The sequence below is a fragment of the Panthera pardus genome, unplaced genomic scaffold (genome assembly GCF_024362965.1).
Source record: "Panthera pardus isolate Hobbes unplaced genomic scaffold, ASM2436296v1 HiC_scaffold_2, whole genome shotgun sequence".
Classification (NCBI taxonomy): Eukaryota; Metazoa; Chordata; class Mammalia; order Carnivora; family Felidae; genus Panthera; species Panthera pardus.
In genome coordinates this window covers 24,180,510-24,204,596 of record NW_026526765.1, presented here as the reverse complement: position 1 = coordinate 24,204,596, position 24,087 = coordinate 24,180,510, and positions in this window count along the sequence as shown.

Genomic DNA, 24,087 nt, shown 5'->3' with positions numbered 1-24,087 from the left:
TATAAATTCCCTTTTCCTATGTATGCTGATTTACTTTTTGTTTTTTCCTAGTGTCCTAAATTCTGGATTATTATTTATTTATTTATTATTTGTTTATTTACTTTTACTAAAATGTAACTGCTTTCGTTTTATTCTAGTGCTTTATTTGGCATTATGTAAAAGAATTTTAAGTATTCCTGAATAATATTTTAACTGAATTATTGCTCAGTTTCTCTGGAAGAATAAATAGTTTACGCCATGTATCTCTCCATGATAATAAAAGACATGATGCGTTTTGGGACATTTTTTAAATCTGTACTTTATTATTTGATTGATGCTGCTTAAGACAGATTCACTGGGCACAGTTTGGATAGTGCTTTGATCTTACTGTCATTTCATCATGGAGAGCCTTAGGGGCAATGCTGTTTCTGTCAAAATTAGCATGATTTCAAATTGCTATAATTTTCCCTCATTTAAATTATTTCTAAAAAGTCAAAAATGAAAATGGTAAATATTAAAATTAAAAAAAATAAACACTTTGATTGTTACAGGAGAACACATAGCTAAGATTAAGCCTACATTAGTAAATTATTTAAGCATAATTTCAAAAAGAAATTTAATTGTTATTGTATTTGTAATTAAAAATTTGAGAAATGCAATGCCATGTAAAATGATACTCACTTAAAAATATTATTATGTATGTGCTAGCCTTTTTACCCTATAAGAACTGGTATCTCTGATTCTAAATTTTGAAATATAAGAACTCACTGCATGTATCAGCAGTGTTAGTATGATCTATATTTATATGTACACAACATGATTTCACACTAATATCACAAATTTCAATAACACACACATAATTTGTGTTATTTTTGCTTCTTCAAGCACAGATATCTTGTTGGTCCACTTGATCAAGCAGAGTTCTACAAAATGTGCATATGCGTGATAAAGTCTCTTTAAGAAAAGGAAACTTCAATGCTTTCCAAAATTAGCATCTCTTATTCTGACCTCTTATCTGCATTCTGCTTTCATGAAAGTGTGTTGTCTGCTTCATATGTGACTGCCACTGTTCTCATACCTATGGATATCACATGGAGTAAGAAGAAAACAAGCAACAAGCCGATTAATTCTCTGTGAGTTATTGTGAAAGGAGCCAGCCGGTAAATGCATAAATCTCTAATATTCTGCCAGGGGCAAACCTATGAAGAAAAATGAAGCAGGGAGAAAATTCTGCTTCCAGAAATGGTAAAAAACATCTTTTTAACCAACTCCCCTGCTGAGATTAACTAGGAAAGCAGAAAAAAAAATTGTTTTTAAATATCTATGTGAAGTTCCCAGGAAGTAAGGATTGTGACACCAAGATCTCAGCAAGAATGAAAGTCCAGCAAATAATCCCAACATTCAGTATGGCTTTTCTGGTTGAGGCATTTGATCCAAATCAGAGACTAGAAATCTAAAGAGTGAATAGAGCCTTCAGCAAAATCATGGTGTTGATGACCCATTAACATCATGGACCCTGATAACCACCCCAGGCTTTCAACTGGGCCATAAAGGGGCACAAAAAAGATGAAGGTAACTGAAGAATTGGTCAGTCCTAAAAGACACCAAGGCCAAGTTCAATTTATTGCAAACTGTATATGGGTAAGCTTGTCTATGGCCGGTTGCTTTATAGAAGAAAAAATATGTCCTCTTTGGAGAGGATATCTTGGGATTCTTTCATTGATGTTATCTAAAAGACAAACCCCACATATACAAAAAAGATAATAACTGATCAAAGAGCACGTGCAATAACAGACAATAGAGACAAATCCATAGTATATCCAGATATGGCAGGACTTTAAATATATATAATTAAGTTGTCAAGAAATTAAATGACAGGGTTGGGAATTTCAGGAAATAATTCAGAAGTGTAACAAAATCTAATGGAATATCCAGCAATAAAAGAAACAATAATTGATATTAAAGCCTATCTGAATGGTAAAGAATTAGCCAACTAGAAGATAAGTCAGTAGAGAATGTATATACTGAAGTGCAGAAAGATGAAATGAGGGAAACACATAAAAGAGCATAGGAGACCAAGACAATTTTAACATGTAGACAATCTGGATCCAAGAAAATCTGGATCCAAGAAAATTTTAACACGTATACAATCTGAGTGCATAAGGAAAGGAGAGTGAGAATGGGTTTAAAGCAACACATGAAGAAATAATAGCTGAGAGTTTTTCTGAATTGTTTAGAACCCCAGGGAAAAAGGGGAAAAACACCAGCAGAAATGCAAAAAAATCTAGGTACATTACAGCCAGTCTCCTGAAACCAAAGGGCAAAGGAAGTTATGACAGTAGCCAAAGAAGACATATTATCATAAAAAGATTAAAAGTAAGGCATATAGCTCATTTAGTAAGAGAAACACATGTAAACCAGAAAATAAGGAATGCTATTTAAAGTACTCAATAGAAAATAACTGTCAAGTTGGAATGCTACCCCATAGGAAATATATTTGTTTGGGGAAGGTGGAACGTCTAAGATTCCATATCCCAGATGTAAGTAGAAATGAAGAATTGTAAAATGATAAGCATGTGTGTAAATTGAAATGATTTTTTACTTGCATAAAACAAAACAATAACATTTTATCACGTTAGACATATAGAATTGAAATAGGTGAACAGAATGCAAGAGAATATTAATTAGAGTTATGTGTCCTAAGATCCTACATTATTTAAGAGGTGAGTAATATACATTAAAGGAATGAGAAAAAAATGAATTAAATGAATCCTAAAGAATTTTTGTAATTTAAAATTTTTACTCTTAATTATTTTGAAAGAGAGAGTGCATGCAAGCAAGGTAGGATCAGAGGAAGAGGGAGAGAGAGAGAGAGAGAGAGAGAGAGAGAGAATCCCAAGCAGGCTCCACACTGACAGCACAGAGCCCAGTGCAGGGCTCAGTCTCATGAACCGTGAAATCCTGACCTGAGCTGAAATCCAGAGTTGGTTGCTCAATCCAGTGAGCAACGCAGGCACCCCATAAAGAATATTTTTTCTTTTTAATGAGAGGAAAAAGAACAAATGCAAAATAAAACAAAGCAAGTGGTAAGACTTGGCCTAAATTCCGATTCATCAGTATATAACAGCATAAAGAATATAGCTAAAATAGGAAGTTTTTTATATGGGATAAAAATAAAATTATATGCTAATTATTATAATCACATGAAAATAGATGAATATATAAATTTGACAATAAAAATGAGGAAAAAATGCCAACCTTAACACAAAATTGATTTATACTAAATATTAGACAAAGTAAACTGAAGGCAAAAAGCATTACTCTAAAAAAAGAGCGATTTTAAGATAATGAAAGTGTCAATCAATAGGAACATATAAGAATTTTACATAATGTCACGGTTTTAAATGTGTACAGCAGAAGTCTCTAAGACTAAGAAGAGAAATAAACCGGTAGGGTTCAGTAATCAATAGAACAGCGTAAAGAATCTGTAAGGATACAGAGGATTTGAAGAGCATAATAAACAAAATTGTTTAGGGGCGCCTGGGTGGCGCAGTCGGTTAAGCGTCCGACTTCAGCCAGGTCACGATCTCGCGGTCCGTGAGTTCGAGCCCCGCGTCAGGCTCCGGGCTGATGAAAAAAAAAAAAAATAAATAAACAAAATTGTTTAATTGCCACATATAACAATTAAACTCAACAATTGCAGAGCACACATTCTTTTTAAGTGCCCATGAAACACTGACAGAAATTATCCATATGGTGGGCTATCAAGCAAGTCTCAACACGTTTCAAAACACTGATAAAATATGGAGTATTTCTCTGATCACAGTAAAGATGAGCTAGAAGTTAATGTAGAAAAATAAGCACCAATCCCCATATATTTGGAAATTAATAGACTTAAAAATTATGGCTCAAAGAAGATCAATGGAAATGATACAATATTTTAAATGAATGGAAAATGGCATACTAGATATCATAACTTAAAGGATGCCATTGCAATAGTGCTTAAGGAGAAATACAGAGCTCAAAACATATTTTAATTATGAAGAAATGCTTAAAGTCAGATTTCTATGCACCTACTTTAAATGAGTTAGAAAACAAACTGAAAATTATAAGAAGAAGAAATAACGAGGATAACAATAACTGTAAGAGAAAACAAACGTAAAATCGAAAAAACTAACAAATATGAAGTTGATTCTTTGAAAGGAGTGATTCAATTCTAAACTTTTAGGATGGCTGCATAAGAAAAAGAGATAAAACATCTATGCCAGGATTGACTCAGGAACATCACTACATCATAGAAGCATTCTAATATTTTCAAATATACCCTATTCTCATCATATTAACTTCTTACATTTTTAATGCTTATTTATTTTTGAGAGAGAGAGAGAGAGAGAGAGAGAGAGACAGCGTGCGCAAGCATGAGTGGGGAAGGGGCAGAAAGAGAGACAGAGGGGGACACTGAATGTGAAGCAGGCTCCGGGCTTTGAGCTATCAGCACAGAGCCCTACATGGAGCCCCAACTCACAAACTGCAAGATCATGACCTGAGCTGAAGTCAGATGCTTAACCTACGGAGCCACCCAGCTGCCTCTCATCATATTAACTTCTTAAATCTCAGCATCACACTATTACTTTTGCACAAGTTTTAAAACAGGGCTGCAAATTCTTTGACACTCATTTCATTAAGATATGCAGATTTTTGTCCTTTTCCTTTCAATTTGGCTGAGTTTGTGAACACTTTGACGGATTAGGGCAGAAGTGATGCCATGTTACTTCCAAGGGCAGGTCATAAAAGGCCTTGCAGCTTCCTTCTTGTTTGCTGAGAACAGTCACACTTGGAGTTCTGAGCCCCCATGTAAGATGTCCAACTGATAAGAGTCTGCTGTCCTATAAGGAAGTCAAACCCAGATAGAAAGGCCGTGTGTACTTGCTCTGGCCAACATCCAAGGTGTACCCAGCCTTCAAGTAATCCCATGCCAGATGTTGGTGAAGAAGCCTCCAATGAGTTCAGTTTTCAACTCAGGAGTCACCCTTAGCTGTATTTACTCCCTGTGCTCCATCCAAATTCCTGACCCACAGAGTTTGTGAGCTTAACAAAATGGTTGCTCTGAATTTTGAGGTGGTTTGTAATTAAGCAACAGACACACAAAACACCTAGCTTCTAAGAATGGTCACTTCAGTGTTCTACTTCCACATTTGCCGTTCTAGGGCATTTCTCTGAATGGAAACCAGAGTCAAATTGTAAAATGACAAGTCTGATCACATTGCTACCTTGTTTAACACATTTTATTGCATTGCCAATGCTCTTGGCAAAAGAGAGTCACGTTGTCTTTGTGGCTTACAGAGCTTTCTATGTTGTCTGCATTTGTCTAGCGTGAACTTTGGGATAAGCTCAGTTTACCCTGTTGCATTCTGTTATATGATACTTATTTTTTATTACATTTGCTCTAGTTATGATTTTGTATGTATTTGGGAGATTATGTGATTGATGATTTACCTACCTTAAACGCTGAATTCCTTGAATGAAGGGGCTATGTCTAGTTTTGATGATCAGTCTATTATTGGTTCAGAAAAGAACGTTTCGAGGTGCTGGAGAGAGGGGGGTGATACTAGAAAGGATGTAGAGTAAAATAAAAAAGGGGCTGGTCTATGTAAATGTCTGTTTGCACGACAATAGGATCACCTACTTTGAGATAAGAGGGCTTGTCTTTTCCTTTTGACAGCATTTCTGTGAGAATATTGGGATAGGGCCAGACAAATTAATTAATGAGGAAGTATAACACGAGGGCCCATAAATAAAAGTGAGGGGAAACACAATTTGCCAAAAAATGTGCAGGCGAGGTTTTAAGATGGAATTCATAATTTTGGAGAAGGGAGATTTTGACAGCTGCTTCAAACTAACAAGACTCCAAAATAAGACTCATTTTGAGACTGTCATTTACATGCCTCTCACAATTACGACCATATAAAAAGAAGCATGTATAGCATAATAAAATACTTAAACTTGCCGAATAGAATGAGGCAGGCATGACAATCGAAACACTGCTTCCTGTGATTTTTTTTTTTTCTGTATCAATGACTACCTTGGTTTTGAAGGCCAAACTGCGGAGTCTGTGGGACTGAGGATTTTTAATATTAAAAATTTCTTTTTTTGTGTGCGTATAGTGCTCATTTTTATTAGGCATTAGGAGGTAATGAGTTTTGAACATGAGTCAGTTTGTTGTTAAGGGATATGTGTCAATGCCTCTTAGAACTAACACAATATAGGAATTTTAAAAGTTAGTGGAAATGACAATGGAGTTATAAGATAATTCAATATCACTAGCTCAAGAGATATGTGTAAATAAGGCATTTTGCTTCTAAATTGGATGTTTTTGGATGGGATCTATTTTGAAACAATTTTAAAATAAAGAAAATATGAAAATAGTATGAAGAATTCACGCCATTGAAGAACACAATGTGTTTCATTTTTAAATAAAGAGAATGTTCACGGTATGATAAAATGTCAGCCAGTGTCTCAAGAGATCAAAATTCCCGCAGCATTAGCCCAGCTAGTGATATTTACCAGCACTCAGCCGTCTACAAGATTCTTGGCAAATACACAGAGGTAGGGCCTGTGGCAGTGATAACTTACACAATGTAGTCTTCTCATGACTGTTTTCTTCTTTCTTTCTTTTTTGCTATCTGTAAAGCTAATATCTTTTTTCAAAAAAATTATTTGAGTGTAGTTGACACACAATGTTACATTAGTTTCAGGTGTACAACATAGTGAGTCAACTTCTCTATACATTATGTTCTGTTCAACGCAAGTGTAACTACTACCATATGTCACCATATAACACATTGCAATATCATTGACTATATTCCCTGTGCTGTGCCTTTTATTGCTGACTTATTTCATAACTGGAAGCCTGTATGTCCCACTCCCCTTCACACATTTTGCCCATAATTCCACCCCCTCCTCTCTGGCAGCCATCAGTTTGTTCTCTGTATTTATAGGTCTGATTCTGCTTTTTTAATTTTTTTTTATTTCATGACTTCAATTATAGAAGTGTTTGATTCGGTTCTTAAATTGGCCTTATTTTTATGAAATAAGACAGGTCCTGATGAAACCACAGTAAATTGATCAGAAAGAATATGTGATGGGTGTGATGTCTGTTACACCTGTCACACTTTATTGCCATTGAGAATGTCTGATATCTTTGTTATTCTCTTGCCTATGATGATTTTCTGTCTACAGTTATATTACCACCTAACTTGTTTGATCGGTTTGTCATGTAAATAAGAGTATGAAACTAATGTGTCAGATGATTTCTTTCTTCTGTGGAATGAGCCATGGTTCTGGGGATAGAGATTTAAAAGGTCAGTCAAAGTTAGGCAGTTATTAAAGAAGAAAGTAAATGGAAATTGTCTTTGGGCAGTATAGAAAAATAAAAGGAACTAAGAGAAGAATGCCCTAAATTTGAAAGGTGTGGTGCTGTAATTCTTTCCTTCAGAGAAGTAAATAAGTATAATTTGTGCTATCACCTCATCTGCAGCATGGTGACATTAATATCATTGCTGGTATTATTCTACTTCCTGTAATAGTAACAGCAGCAGCAGCAGCAGGAGTAATTACAGTAATAATAGTAATTGTAATAGGAACAGTACTACTAGTTTTATTCATATCCCTAGTAATGTTCTCGTAGTGATGTTGGTGATGTGATGGCAGAGGTGGTAATTGGTATTACTATTTTAGGATCCACTTTCCTAGCTGAGAACACATAACACACTTAGAAGACGTGACTGAAGAAAGTTTAATGAAGGATTATTTATAGAGTCATTGAAAGAAGAAATGGAACCAGCAAGGGATAATGAAGAGGCTAGTAACACTGGAAGCATCCTTGACCTGGAGCCAAGGAGGTAAGAGAACTGAGTAAGAGTTGTAACCATAGATGATGAGCCACCTAGAGGGGCCAAAACTCAAGATAACTGTCATCAGCCACTTCATAGGGCAGCTCAGAAGGGGAGGCAATAAATTCCTCAATAGCTCTCTCCTTCTGTCCTCTAACATCCTGCAGTACCTCCATGGGCAGCAACCAACAGAAAGCCAGAAAGTGGGTGCCCAGAGGAGGCATTCCACAAGAGCAACCTCGCAGAGCATGAAACAGAGCAGAGAAGGGTATACAATGAATCTGGAGGGGCAGATGGTGAATGGCCAGATTGATAAGAACAACAACAAAACAGCAATGGTTGTACTTACTTTGCACTTATTATGTAGCCGACACTGTTCAACATTATCTGCTCCTTAATAAAATTTATTATTCCTGATTTACAAAAGGTAACAATTTAATTAAAATGAGTTGATCATACCCCCATTTCACGTACAGGGTAGATGTAGATTGCCTTGTATAAGGATTTAAGCAACAATATCAACCTCCATAAACACTTACGCCAAACAATATAGAAGTTCTTTATTTTAAAATAATTTCTCTCCTTTGTGTGAATTAAGGATGATGCAAAAATGAGACAGAATTGATAGACCCTTTATTGGGATTTAAGACTCCATAAATCAAATGGTGGGGGAAGAAATAGTACCAAATTGAATGGAAAAGAAAGTAAAAACTTCTTAGAGACAGCAAGGTACGTCACAGTAAGTCTTCTTACTGACTCAAGGCTCTTTTCTATATGGAAAAAAAGAGCACATACTCAAAATTGTTTCTTAATTTGCCACCAAAGTACTTTAAAACCTTGGTAATCTAAAAATGAAACAGCACATCAGAAGACAAAGGCATGACCAGCAATGTTACATCAACACAGTTTGAGCAGGAAACTAATAACATCAGTAGCACAGAGTGCTTATTTTTTTCCAGAACTGTGTGTATACATTAATGATATCTGTAGCCCTGGGAAAGGCATGGCCTTCTGCACTTTCTTTTGAACCCAAGGATTTATTTTTTTCTCTACTTTCCTTATTCTATTTTCCTTTGGATTCAAGGTGCTAGGGAAATGAACGCTAGTGATCTGCGATGGTAACCTTAAGTGGGACTTGTCAAATTTGATTTGGTAGTTGAGAAGCCAAGAACAAAAGCAGTAAAATGTAGTAGAAAGAGCAGTGAACTAGAGGGCAGGTGATCTAGACACCAGACATAACTAGCTTTGGGATTTAAGAGTAATCTTTTCCTCTCACCATGCTAGAAGAATTTTACCTCCAGGCGGTCCCTTCCCCTGAATGACTTGTATTCTAAAAGTTCATTTTGTCCGTGTGCTTTCAAGAGCACAAAACACATTTTCTCATAGCAACACTCTTCTCAAGGAAGCCCACGGTGTCTTATTTATGTGGTTTTCTTCTTGTAGCCACCTGATTGTATTTTGTGGTGTTTAGGAAGTGCCTTTTATTTTGTGTTATGCTTGGTGATGACAAGCAAGCATGGAGCTAGCTAGAATGCAATCAACTGAGCAATATACACCCATTGACATGCATGCATACACACACACACACACAGAATGGGTTGTCTTTTACCAATTTTGGACAAAGGCAGACTCAGAATTGTCATCGATAAGTCAATGGCACACTTTTAGGGACATTAGGATGTGCTTTCAATCAGCATAACATACACCAATGTAACCTCCCTGTAGTCAAGGTAACATGAAAAAAAAAACAAAGATTATGCTTATTGAGGATAGCAAGAAAGAAGATTTTTTGTGAAAACATAAAACGTAAACATTTTTAAATTTTTTTTCCAAGAGCAAAATGCAGTGAAAAATATCTAAAGTATTTTTCTCACAGTCATGTCGATAACCAGGTGATTTAGTAGCTTTTTATAGACACTTAGGAAGTTAGAAAATATAGCCAGCTTAGTATGAGCCACAGATTCTTTCTACTTCCTTTCCCATGAGATTCCCCATCTGTGTACTAGCTTTGATCTGGAGTCACAAACAAAGACTATCTGTTTATTCAAGAGATCAAATGTTACTTTGGTACAGACCCTAGGGAAACTCAGAAGAGGGACATAAGCTTTGGGAGTACATTGATTTTCAAAGTGTTGATCTGAATAATCCATGACATATTTAGTGTCTTCGACTGTTAGAAGATATACACGAAGGTGATGAACTCTCAAGGCTTTGTTCTCTGAGTATAAATCCCTTCTTTCCCTTTGTGATATTCTTCTGTATATTCACACAGAAAATACTCTAAATGGAAAAGCCTGAGTTATACATCACTTGTATTCCAAAAGCCTATAGTCTGGTAAATGTTCCTAGAGTTTCTCTGATTTTCCTGTTTTGGATTTTTAAAAACTAGATACATACTCCTTAGATAGTTGCTCATTCTTATATGTTGTGCTTTGAGCTAGTTTTCCTACTAAAATTCTTAATAGGACACACATATTTAAAAAAAAAGATTTTATTTTTTACATAAGTTTCAGGTTTACAGAACAATTGAGCAGAAAGTTCAGAGAGTTCCCATAATCCTTCTTTCCCCACATAGAAAGTTTCCTTTGCTATTGGCATTTTGTATTAGTGTGATACTTTTTTTTTTTGGCGACTGATGAACCAATATTGATACATTATTATGAACAAAAGTCTATAGTTTGTATGAGGATTTGCTCTTTGTACTGTACAGTTCTATGAATTTTTCCAAATGCATAGTGTCATGTATCCACCATTACATTATTATATAGAGTAGTTTCACTGCCCTAATACTCCTTTGTTCTCTTACTTATTCATGCCTCCTTCCCTTGCCCCAAAACTTGACAACTGCTGGTCTTTTCACTGTATCTGTAGTTTTGCCTTTTTCTAAAAAGTCACATAGTTGGAATCACAGTGTATAGCCATTTCACACTGGCTTCTTTCATTTAACAATATTTATCTAAGGTGCCTCCATGTCTTTTCATATCTTGATAGCTCATTATATCTCTGAATAATATTCCATTGTATGGATGTACCATATATACGTTTGTTTAATTAGTCACCTACATCTTGGTAGCAATTATAAATTAACCTGCTATATACAATCTGCATGTAGGTGTTTGTGTAGATATAAGTTTACAACTCACTTGGGTAAATACCTTGGACCACTGTTAGTGAATTGTTTGATAAGACTATATGTTTGGCTCTCTAATAAATTGTCAAACTGTCTTCTAAAAGTGGCTATGCCATTTTGTACTCCCAACAAAATGAATGAGGGTTTTTATTTCTCTATACCCTGGCCAACATTTGGTGTTCTCACTGTTTTGGATTTTATTTCAAATTTATACATATTTTAATTTTTTAATGTTTTTATTTATTTTTGAGAGAGACAGACAGACAGACACACCATGAGTGGGGGAGGGGCAGAGAGAGAGGGAGACACAGAATCCGAAGCAGGCTCCAGGTTCCATGCTGTCAGCACAGAGCCTGATGTGGGGTTTAAACTCACTAACTGTGAGATCATGACCTGAGCCAAAGTTGGACACTTAACTTACTAAGCCACCCAGGCGCCCCTATTTCAAATATATTTTGCAGTTTTTTTCTTCTAATCTGTGATTTGTCCTTTCATTTTCTTAATAGTGTCATTTTGTCATTTTCAGGACAAGTTTTTATTTTAATACAGTCCCACTTAACAATTTTTTTCTTTTATGAATCACCACCGTATATCTAAAAAAAAAAAATCATCATCAAACTCAAGGCCACCTAGTTTTCCTTCTTTTGTAGAATTTGTATAGTTTTGCATTTACAGTAATGGGTCTGCAACCCATTTTGAGTTAAATTTTGTACCAAAAAAAAAAAAAAAGGAAAGTCTGTGTCTAGATGATGATGATGATGGTGGTGGTGATGGTCGGCATGTGGATGTCTACTTGCTCCAGCACAATGTGTTGAAAAGCCCATCCTTTCTTCATCGAATTGTCTCCTCTCCTTTACCAAAGATCAGTTGGCTAAATGTGTGTAAGTCTTTTTCTCTGGGCTCTCTATTCTGTCCCATTAATTTATTTGTCCATTCTTTCACCAGTGCCACTTTGTCTTGCTTATTGTAGCTTTATAGTAAGTTTGGAGGTTGAGTAGTGACAGTCCTCAGATTTTTTTTTCATTTCTTTGATATGACTGGCTACTCTACATCTTTTGAATTTCCATATATCTTAGGAATCAGTTTGCCAATATCAACAAACATCTTGTTGAGATTTGGATTTGGATTGTGTTGAACATATACATCAACTTGGGAAGAACTGTCATCTCAAGTAATATTGAATCTTCCTATCCATGAACATGAAATAACTCTCTATTTAGATCTTTGTTTTTTTGTTTTTTTTTTTTTTAAATCAGGGTTTGTAGTTTTCCTCATGTAAATCTTGTACATGTTTTGTTAGATTTATATCTAAGTAGTTATTTTGTTTTCTTTTGTTTACAAATGAAATGTACCTATTTTTAATTAGGCCTTTCATCTTTATAAGATATGCATTGATTTAGTCTTAACAGCCTGAAGATTAAGAAACGCATGCCTGTTTGTTTACTAGGTCTAAATAATTTAGACTGGCAGTTTTCTTTTATGTCTTGAACCCACACTTTTATCAGTCCTGCATCTGTTCAAATCTTTGTATTTACAATTTTTTTTCTGAAAAGTTAAATCTACTTAATGTACAGTGAAAAGGTCCACTTCAGTTTTGTCTTGTGACAGCATAGGCTATTAAAAATAGGTTATTTAATAAATTAATGCATGATAGTGAAGTCTCGAACATTAAATACTTTAAAGGATTTTTATAAAATTTACTCCTAGTGTGGTCTTTGTCATTATTTGAGATAATAAAAAGGGATGCTGGGGCGCCTGGGTGGCTCAGTCAGTTAAGTGTCCGTCTTCGGCTCAGGTCAAGATCTCACGGTCTGTGAGTTCGGGCCCCGTGTCGGGCTCTGTGCTGACAGCTCAGAGCCTGGAGCCTGCTTCAGATTCTGTGTCTCCCTCTCTCTCTGCCCCTCCCCTGCTCATGCTCTGTCTCTCTCTGTCTCAAAAATAAATAAAACATTAAAAAAAAATAAAAAGGGATGCTTATCCAAATGTCCACATTCTTGGAGTTAGGTATAAAATTAAATTATCATAGATATAGGGGGAAAAAAACCTTAAGAAATGATCGGTATTTAGAAGACTACAACTGAGATCTAGAAATGTGGAGTGATTTTTGTACCATAAAATAGAATAGAATAGATATCAGTTTTATTTACCTCTATACCATTCTCTTTCAACAATGCAGTGGTACTCTTAAACTTTTCATACTTTCTTGTCCCTATGCTTGGAGATGATGTAGCATCATTGTAGGCCACTGGAAAGTCTCTGTAAAATAATCGTTATATTTCTACATGATTTCTAGGTACAATTTTTACCCCCAGTGACCTTGTCCCAGAGAGGCCATGATTTACGTTTGCATATATAGTTTAAAAACAAAGGTATATTCATTTAATCAAGAAGAAGTAATAAGTAGACACTGTAATTATACACTTTTTATTTTAGTATCTTTGGAGATCACAAATGGTTGCTCTTCTTAACATGTATGAAAACAATTCATGAGGACACTGCCATATATTAAGCTTGGCTTGGAGGGCTCTCATTATTCTGTACAGATTGCTTAAACCAAATTAATTCATGGGGGCATTTGATGAGATAAAGGCACTCAGAATGTACTTAAACCAAAATATTGAAGTCTTCGACTGTTTCTCAGTGAATACAGAAGTACCTACTATTCTCATTCAAAAGAGGTCCTGATTTAGTTCTGGAGAATTGACACAGTAGAATATGCTGTGGATGCCTGTAATATTACTCCATTAGATCTGTTGTCAAAAAATTGTACTTTACATTATCTAGCTGCACACACATTGCATAAATTGCTAGGTTTTGAGATGACTTCTCTATTTGTCTTTGTGGTGTTTCGTTATACTGTGCTAATGTAATGCACTGCTTTGTCTGCCCAGCTGTGTGTTTAAAGCTTTATTTGATCAGATTCTGGAAGAAATGCCTTGTATAACATCACGTGTGTGTTTCCCAAGTAAACTGCTTGCATTTGTACCTGCGTATTTCTTATCCACTTCCTTTTTGTATGGCATTGGCATGCTTCAGAGAAAAGACAGTTTATAGTGTATTTGATTACACAGTTAGACATAATAGTTTAGCACAATATGCTGTAATCAGGACTACTCAGAAAAGCAATTTAGTTCTGATCTTGTCAAATTAAGTGTGTATTGAATATATAACTCACCCTCACCAAAAAGAGCTATTCTGAGGCAGTAGTGAGCAAAAGACAACTATTATTTGTTGTCATTATTTTCTTTTAAAGAAATGATTCGAGGAATCAGTTGAAATGTCATGGGACTAATCTTTCAATAATCTACTTTTCTGCAAGACTATAGAGGGGGTGGTTGTGTGGATAATACTATCAAAGTAGAATGAAATAAGCTTGAAATGAAAAGGAGATGAAAGACAGATGATGTATAAAAAATATGTATTTGGTGTGAAGCCAGAAAATATATTTAAAAAAATGAAAGAAGGAAGAAAGGAAGAGTGGTCATTGAGAGGAAGACACCTTATCCTTTTCTTGTCAGTGCTGACATATAAATCACAGCCATTCCAACGTCTGGTCCCCCAATATGTGTACTCTCCACACTAGAGCTTACTTTGAGCTTCATGCTGACTGAATCACCAGTACCTACTCTACAAACTCCAACTCACGATGAGATAATCTGGCTGGGATTACAGGTGGCTTTTTTTTTTTTTTTTTTAACGTTTTATTTATTTTTGAGACAGAGACAGAGCATGAATGGGGGAGGGGCAAAGAGAGAGGGAGACGCAGAATCGGAAACAGGCTCCAGGCTCTGAGCCATCAGCCCAGAGCCCGACGCGGGGCTCGAACTCACGGACTGCGAGATCGTGACCTGAGCTGAAGTCAGCCGCTTAACCGACTGAGCCACCCAGGCACCCCAAGGTGGCTTTTGATATTTGCGCATTTCATTGCTTGTGTGGCTTTTAATTGGGTTCCTTTTTTTCTTCAATTTTTTGTTACCACTTTTTAATAAAGATAAAAGATTTAAACATAAAGTTTATCTGGTAGCATATTTCTGACATAATATCAGAAGTTTCTTGGGGAAGAAGCAAATAACCATGGGCTCAGGAATTTTCATAATCAAACTAAATTAATTTTGGTGATTGTCAAATTACCAAGGTCTTGGGGAAGCAGGGATTTTTATATAATGCTAAAATATGTGTGAAATGGTGTAAAGTTTATTGAGAGTAATTTATCATTATTTACTCAAATTGAAACATTTACCTACCTCTACCTTTTAATAAAACAGCCACATTAAATTTACTTATAAAATATACCCATAAACATTTGCTGAATACATGTGCAAGCATACTTATTACTAATATTGCTTAAATGCAAAACAATAGTAAAAATTTGATATAACAAAACCACCTATCTAGTGTAATTAGTTAAGTAAATTATGGTACATCCTTATTCTGCTACTTTCAGTATAAATGAGGTAGGTCAGTAAGAGCTGTTAGGAAAAATATGTAAAATATATTATTCAGGGGCATCTGGGTAGCACAGTCAGTTAAGCATCTGACCCTTGATTTCAGCTCAGATTATTATCTCATGGTTCAAAGGATTGAGCCCCACATTGGGCTCTGAGCTGATAGTGCAGAGTCTGCTTGGGATTTTGTCTCCCCCTCTTTCTCTGCCCTTCCGTTGCTCATGCACTCATGTGCTTTCTCTTTCAAGAATAAATAAAAGCATATATATATATATATATATATATATATATATATATATATCAGTGAAAAAACAAAAGGCACAATTTAGTATGAAGCATTTGGTCACTTTTATGTAATTATGTGGCACCTCTTCAAGGATGTCATGATAATATTCAAATCTGAGTTTTCATCATATGTTTCAACTTTCTCTTATATCCTGCCAAAAATTATAATATAGTATGCTAAGTTTAATCCATTTTATCCATAAATGTGTAAAAGATAGATAGATGGGCAGACAGACTGACAAACATACAATGAAAGATAACATAACTGAAGAGGAAAACCTTGAGCTGTGCATAATTTACAAATTGTTTCATTAGATTGTAGAGACATAGTTGTAGGAATTGGAAAGTGTAATTAGTCTTTATGTCAAACACTCATATATGGTACGTGTCTTATTGCAACTCAACACATATAATTTCTGTTAATCAGTGGTGGAAACTTCTACGAAACTTTTTTTTTTCTTATTCACCCAAAGAGTTTTTCTTATTATTACAAATCAAAGTTGTCAGTAATTTTTTGTAACAAAATAAATGTTATTTTGAAAACAGTAGACTAAAAGTATAGGATAACCCACGTGGGCCCAACAGATATATCATACATCTAGAGAATAGCATAACAGTATTTAGCATTTTTATCTCAAATTATATTTGTAATATAAAAGGTTTATGTTCTCTCTCAGACAGGATGATTCTTTAGGGCAGATACATGCATTTGTTTTGTTTGCAGTTATATCAACTTGAATACTATTGATTCTCAATAAATATTTGGAGAAAGAATATTTTGATGATTAAAACTAATGGCCTTTGTTAGGATGCCTGGGTGGCTGTTATTTAAGTGTCTGACTCTTGATTTCGGCCCAGGTCATGATCTCATGGTGTGTGAGTTTGAGCCCTGTGTCGGGCTCCACACTGACAGCACGGAGCCTGCTTGGGATTCTCTGTCTTCTTTTTGCCCTTTCCCTGCTCATGCTTGCTCTCTCTCTCTCTCTCTCTCAAAATAAATAAATAAAACTTAAAAAAATTTAAAAAAATAATGCCCTTAGCAATTGAAGGACAAATATCTCTGAGTGATCAACTATTAGTTCATATTTTAGAATCTCTTCCCTAATGTAAAAACACAACAAACTTATTTATTCAACTGTTTAAAATAAATTGTGTTGCTTATGTTGTTGAAACATAATTTATTCTATTTATTGCTCCACTTTATCACAGGGGACTCCTTCAAAATTGACTCGTTGGAGCTACCTCAACCCTATTGAATGTAAATACCTTTCATTTTTATCATTTTTTGAAAAGCATCTGTTGCTGTGTGTAACAGTATGCAAGTCATTGCATAGCCTAGGGAAACCTCCATATGATTTCTGTCCTTAGTTCTATACAGGCACCTGCACATCTATTTTTATGAAAGTAAATGGCATTCTGCTTTCTTTGGCAAATATGTGTATTCACTGTTTACATGGAGACTTTCATGGATCCTACCATGAGTTTCCTCAGCTCCCACCTAGGAGGGAGAGGACTGAATCACTGGCAAGTAATAACGTTCTATCAATTGGGCTTTACTTTCTCACCATCAGCCTTTCCGCAGTAAGCTATTTTTTTTGAGAGCAAGTTGGACTATTTTTGAAGCTGCATAAACTATTTTAGGGGACAAGGGGACCATTTGGTGCACTGAAGTAGTAATTTGCTAGTGGCCTAAAAGAATTAATGAAGCTTTCAAAGGCATATGACAGACTTGAAAGGATTATGCACCAAAAAAATTGTTTTAACATAAATGAAAACATCAACTACAAAAGACATATGGTCTGTTCAGAAGATGCAAATTAGAAAAAAAAAATCAATGGATAAAAAAGACTTGGGAAGAAATGAAAACCCAGGAAACAAATTTATAAAGACAAGAAAAATTTTAATATAATTTATATAACATGATATGATATAGTATGATATAACATATAATACCATAAATATTAAATCCACAGTCAAAAGTCTTTGACATATGTGATGAAATGTGTGACATAAATCATTTAAACCTGTTATAAAGTTTCAATGATTTTTACATTACAAATTTCAGAAATCATCATGGAAGACTGTCATTTTTAATACCATATAGACATATAGCTATGTGATATAAAGATAAAGTATGGCATGTAAAATTATGTACGCAAGATATTTTTCCTAAATAGATTCATTTTGTCAATAGACAAGTTAATATTATTTGAAAGATGTCAAAATGCATGAAAAGAAAGATTCTCTATAGAGATATTATTTCTAGTATATTAAGAGGATTATTCCTGCTTAAGTATTTTTTAATTAATTAAGTTAAGGTTAGTTAGCATACAGTGTGGTATTGGTTTCAAGAGTAGACCCCAGTGATTCATCGCTTCCATAGAACACCCAGTGCTCATCCCAACAAGTGCCTTCCTTAGTGCCTATCACCCACTTAGCCCATTTTGCTACCCACCTCTCCTCCCGCAACCCTTAGTTTGTTCTCTGTGTTTAAAAGTCTCTTACGGTTTGCCTCTCTCTGTTTTTATATTATTTTTCCTTCCCTTCCCCTATGTTCATCTGGTGAAATCATATGAGTGAAATCACATTATGTTTATCTTTCTCTGAATCATTTATTTCACTTAGCATGATATACTCTAGTTCCATCCATGTTGTTGCAAATGGCAAGATTTCATTCTTTTTAATTGCTGAGTAATATTCATACACACACACACACACACACACACACCCCACATCTTCTTTATACATTTATCATTCAATGGATATTTGGGTTCTTTCCATACTTTGGCTATTGTTGATAGTACTGGTATAAACATTGGGGTGCATGTGGCCCTTTGAATCAGCATTTTTGTATCCTTTGGATAAATAGCTAGTAGTGCAATTGCTGGGTCATAAGCTAGTTCTATTTTTAATTTTTGAGGAATCTCCATACTGTTTTCCACAGTTGTTGTACCAGTTTGCCTTCCCACCAACAGTGCAAAAGCAATCCCCTTTCTCTGCATCCTCACTAAATCTGACCAGCCATTCTGACAGGTGTGAGGTGGTACCTCATTGTGGTTTTTATTTGTCTTTCTCTGATGATGAGTGATGGTGAGCATCTTTTCATGTGTCTGTTAGCAATCTGAATGTCTTTTTTTGGAAAAGTGTCTATTCATGTGTTCTGCCCATTTCTTCACTGGATTATTTGTTTTTTGGGTGTTGGGTGTTGGGTTAGATTTTGGATACTAACCCTTTATCAGATGTGTCATTTGCAAATATCTTCTCCCATTCTGTAGGTTGCCTAGGTTGATTGTTTCCTTCACTGTGCAGAAGGTTTTTATCTTGATGAGGTCCAAATAGTTCTTTTTATTTTTTGCTTTTTATTTTATTTTGCTTTTATTTTCTTTGCCGCTGGAGACATCTCTAGTAAGAAGTTGCTGCAGCCGAGGTCAAAGAGGTTGATGCCTGTTTTCTCCTCTAGGATTTTGATGGTTTCCTATCTCACATTCATCCATTTTGAATTTATTTTTGTGTATGGTGTAAGAAAGTGGTCCAGGTTCATTCTTCTGCATGTCGCTGTTCAGTTTTCCTAGGACGATTTGCTGAAGAGATTGTCTTTTTTCCATTGGATACTTTTTCCTGCTTTGTTGAAGATTAGTTGGCCATACACTTGTGGGTCCATTTATAGGTTCTCTGTTCTTTTCCATGGAAAGCCTACTTAAGTTTTAAGAGAGAGGAAGAGTTTTTCTATCTATGGTGTTTTCTCACAATATGGATCTGCTTCTCACTTTTCTCTTAGATCTGTGCCTGCAAGTGTGATGTGCATGGATAATATCCACAGCCTTCTTTACTTTTTTGGTCAACCAAAGAACCAGCAGGAGACCTGAGGAAAGGAGGAAGGTAAGTTCAAGGTATTTAACTTTCCTCTGTGCTAAATTGATCTTTTGAAATATCTTTAGTTTTCTCTTGCTGCTGTAACAAATCACCACAAATTTTAGTTGCTTAAAACAATACAAATTTATTATCTTACAGTTCTTAGGTCAGAAATCCAATAAAGGTATCATTGGGTAAAATAAAAATGTTGGCATGACTGAGTTCCTTTCCAGAGTCTCTAAGAGGAGAATCGCTTTTTTTTTTTTTTTTTTGGTCCACTTTCTAGAGTTTTGTCCACACTCTGTCACCTATGCCCTCCCTTCCTCCATTTTCAAAGTCAGTGTTGTTACATATTTCTGACCCTTCCCCTGTAGTCATATCTCTCTGACCATCACTAGGTAAGTCTGTCCGTTTTGAATGACTCATGTGACTAGTTTGAGCCCTTCTGGCTAATCCAGGATAATCTTCCATCTCAAAGTTCTTAATCTTAATTATATCTACAAGTCCATTTTGCTACATAAGGTAACATATTCACAGGTTCCAGGGACTTGGATGTAGACATTTTGTAAAGGGATCATTATTCTGCCCACTATACCACAATATCCCATATGCATTTATGACAAGATGATGTAGAAACACCCTTATCAGGAGTTTGGAGTCTCCTTAAATTTGGACAGGTCTCTAACTATGATGGTTAATTTTATGTGTTAACTTGATAGACTAAGGGATGCCAAAAAAAGCTGGTAAACATTATTTCTGGGTGTAGCTGTGAGTGTGTCTCTGGGAAGAGATTAACATTTGAATCAGTGGGGTATAGAAAATCACTCTCACCAATGCAGGTGGGCATCACCCTATCTACTGAGAACCTGATAGAACAAAAATGTAGAGGCAGGGTGAATATGCTCTATCAGCTGGAACATCCATCTTATCCTGCCTTCAGACAGTAGTGGTCCTGATTCTCCCGGCTTTGGGCTCAAATTGAATTGCACCATTGGCTTTCCTGGTTCTCCAGCTTTCTGACAGCAGATCTTGGAACTTCTGGACCTCCACAGTTGGGTGAGCCAATTCTTATATTAAAATCTCCTAATACATATGTATTTTATTCTCTTTCTCCTGAGCAATCCTAATACAGAAGTAATGCTATGCAACTTCTAAGAGCAGATAATAAAGGTCAATACAGCCTTCACAATTTTTGTTTGTTTGTTTTGGACAGCAGTCCTGAGATCTCCATTTGTAGTTAACATCAACCAACAGTTGTGTAAGTGACAGTCTTTAAGATGACATTAACCCCAGTCACCATCTAACTGCAACTGTATGAGAAACATCCAGGGAGAGTTGTTTAACTATGCCTATTCAACCCCTACAACTGTGAAGGACAATTTTATTGATTATTGTTATTTTAGATATTAAGTGTTATATTTATAATTTGACAGTAGATAACCAACACTTTCACAGGTTTTATTCTTTCTGGGTTTTCTACCCTTGATTTTTACTCCAAACCCTGCCCTCTGGTTCTTCAAGCCAGTAAAACTGCAGGTTTCTGTAAAACTCTCTCTGCCCTCTATGTTGCTAACTACAGCCTGCTTTCAGGCCAAGTGCTGTGATCCATGAAGTGTCGTTCCTTTCTTTCAAGTGTGAAACCATCTCACTATTCTGCCCACTTTTGTTAATTTTCTAGTAGCTTCAGGTAGTTCTTTGGTTTTGGTTTTATCCATAATTTATAGCTTTGCCAATATCCATTAGAAGCATCTACGTTGTTGCCAGAAAGAGAACCACTAATGTCAATAGATTTTTAAATGTACTGATGGGTCAAATTCATATTTTATATTATTTCAAATATACAGAACAGTATGTGTGCTAATGTGCCTTACACATATACAACCTTCATTTAAATTTATCAAGTCTTTTGGAAACCAATTTGGCAATAAATTTCATATTAAAAAAATAAAATAAAATATATTTATCAAGTCTTAGTATGTTTATTATTTCCAAGTTATGATGATGTATTTGCTTCAGACAGTTCTTTTTTACTCGTAAGAAATAATTCATTGAAGAGACATTTGAATCTATCCTTCTTTGACCAGACTTAGATTTCTAGCATAAATCCTGTATGGTACATTTAGAAATATATAGTGTTAGATTAAAGCTGTTACTATTCTATTGGGAATTATTCATTACTATTTATAAATGGGAAAAGCTTTTAATTTTACCTGTGTGTATGCATAACTGATTGGGTTGTTACAAAACAGATGGTAGATTTAGAAATAAATTAAATGAGTTTCAATTTTTCTGTAAATTATCTCTACAAAGATTGAAATAAATATTAGTTAATTTTTCCTGAGAGATTTAATAACACATGACAGAATATACCCTGGCTAGGTGCTACTGTAGTTAGTACATTTAATTTCCATTTCATTGTTTTTGTCCATTTTTGGCTACTACTCTGTTTAAAATGTAGATGTCTTGTCCGCACATTATTTTATAACTGTTTTGTTTAGATATTAAGCCTTTGTTGAGCCTCAGTTTTTTCTTTTCTTAATTTATTTTTTCTCATCGGTCACATATTAACTCTATACTAATCTTTTAAAATTTATTGAGATTTGTTTCATTACCAATCATATGTTCTAGCTTGTTGAATGTTCCATGTACCCTTGAAAAGAATGTGGATTCTCTTCATGTTAGTTGTATGGTGGAATTTTCTATAAATATTAACACATTAAGCTGTTTGATTTTGTTATTCAAATATTTTATATTTAGATTGATTTTGTGAGTAAGTTTCATATCAATAGGATGCTAAGAGATATGTGTTGGCATCTCCAAATATACTTGTAAATTTGTCTATTTCTCCTTTTACTTCTCTGAGTTTTTGCTTTTCTGTATGTAGAAGTTCAGTTATTAGGGATGTATATATTTGGAATTGTTATAGTTTCTTATTGAATTGGCCCTTTAATCATTGTGAAATATTCCACTTTATGCCTGTGTTGGTTTGAAACCCTCTCAGGAGCTTCCCTGGTGTCATCTGAAACTGGCTTCCATATGCAAAGGGCAGGGAGAGAACAAAGAAAGAGGAAGGCCACTCCAGGTTGGTAGCTGGCAGTCTGCATAAGCCAAGGGAACCTACATGTGAGGGTTGTCTTGGGCAGCAGCTTGATGAATGTACCCCTGCATCTGCCTGCCAAATCTGAAAAGTTTCTGAAGAGGCCTTATCTGGGTTAAGTCCCCTAAACTGTGCAGGTGTTCTCAACACCACATCACTATCTCAAGGTAATGTCCTTACCGCAGTACCCAGGAACAGGAAGGCAAATGGAACCCACATTCCAAGGACAGGGGAGTTGGTGAGGAGCCTCCAGTCACCTGGGTCCAGCTCAACTGTTAGTCGCATTTTTTTCAGTGACCACCCCCACAGTTTGGTAATATTTTTTCTCGTGAAGTCTACTTTGAATGGTACTGGGCAGCCACTTTAAATTTCCTATAATTAGTGTTTATTACTTTTTTCCATTATTCATTTAATCTATTTTATTTATTATATTAAATATTATTTTCTTACAGAAAAGGTATAATGAATTCTTACTTTCATACAGTAAGACAATGCGTACTTTTTAATGAGAATTTTTAGGCCATTTTTATTTAGTGAGATTATCAATATGGTTAGCCTGAATGCCACCATTCTAACCATTTATTTTCCATTTGCTCTATCCTTTTTTTATTTCTCCTTTTTCTGCCTTACTTTAAATTAAATATTTTGAATTAACTGGGCTTTTTTTAATTAATAGAGTGTTTTGAATATTTTATTTTCACTAGAGGCTTGTTAGCTATAGTGTATTGATTATCATAGTTGTATTTCTTTAGTGGTTAGTCTAATCTTTAAACTACGCATCTTTAACTTATCACAGTAGTCCTTCAAATAATATTATACCACTTTATGTTGAATGTAAAGTATTTATATCAATATATTTCCTCCTCCTTTCCTTGTGCTCTTTGTTTAAGAGAGATTAGTTTTAGTTCTGCATATGATACATCTTCTATAACACACTGCTATTTTAAAATTTATTAAAAGAAAACAATTATATTTATTTCTTCTTTTTTTGTAACGTTTATCTGTATCATCCATCCCTATACCACATCTCCTCGGGAAGCTAACAGTTTGTTCTCTCTATTTAAGAGTCTGTTTTTTACTTATCCTTTTTGTTCTTCATTTTTTTTGTTTTGTTTCTTAAATTCCACGTATGAACGAAATCATATGGTATTTGCCTTTTTGTATCTAACCTATTTCATTTAGCATTACACCCTCTAGGTCCATCTTTGTTGTTGCAAATAGCAATGTCTCATTCTTTTTATGACTATTATTCCACCATATATATGTATGTATGTGTATATGTATGTATGTGTGTGTGTATGTGAAAATAAGAAAATGTGATATAGTGTGTGTGTGTGTGTATTCTTTATCCATTTTATTTATCCATTTATCTATCAATGGACACTCAGGTTGCTCCATATCTTGGCT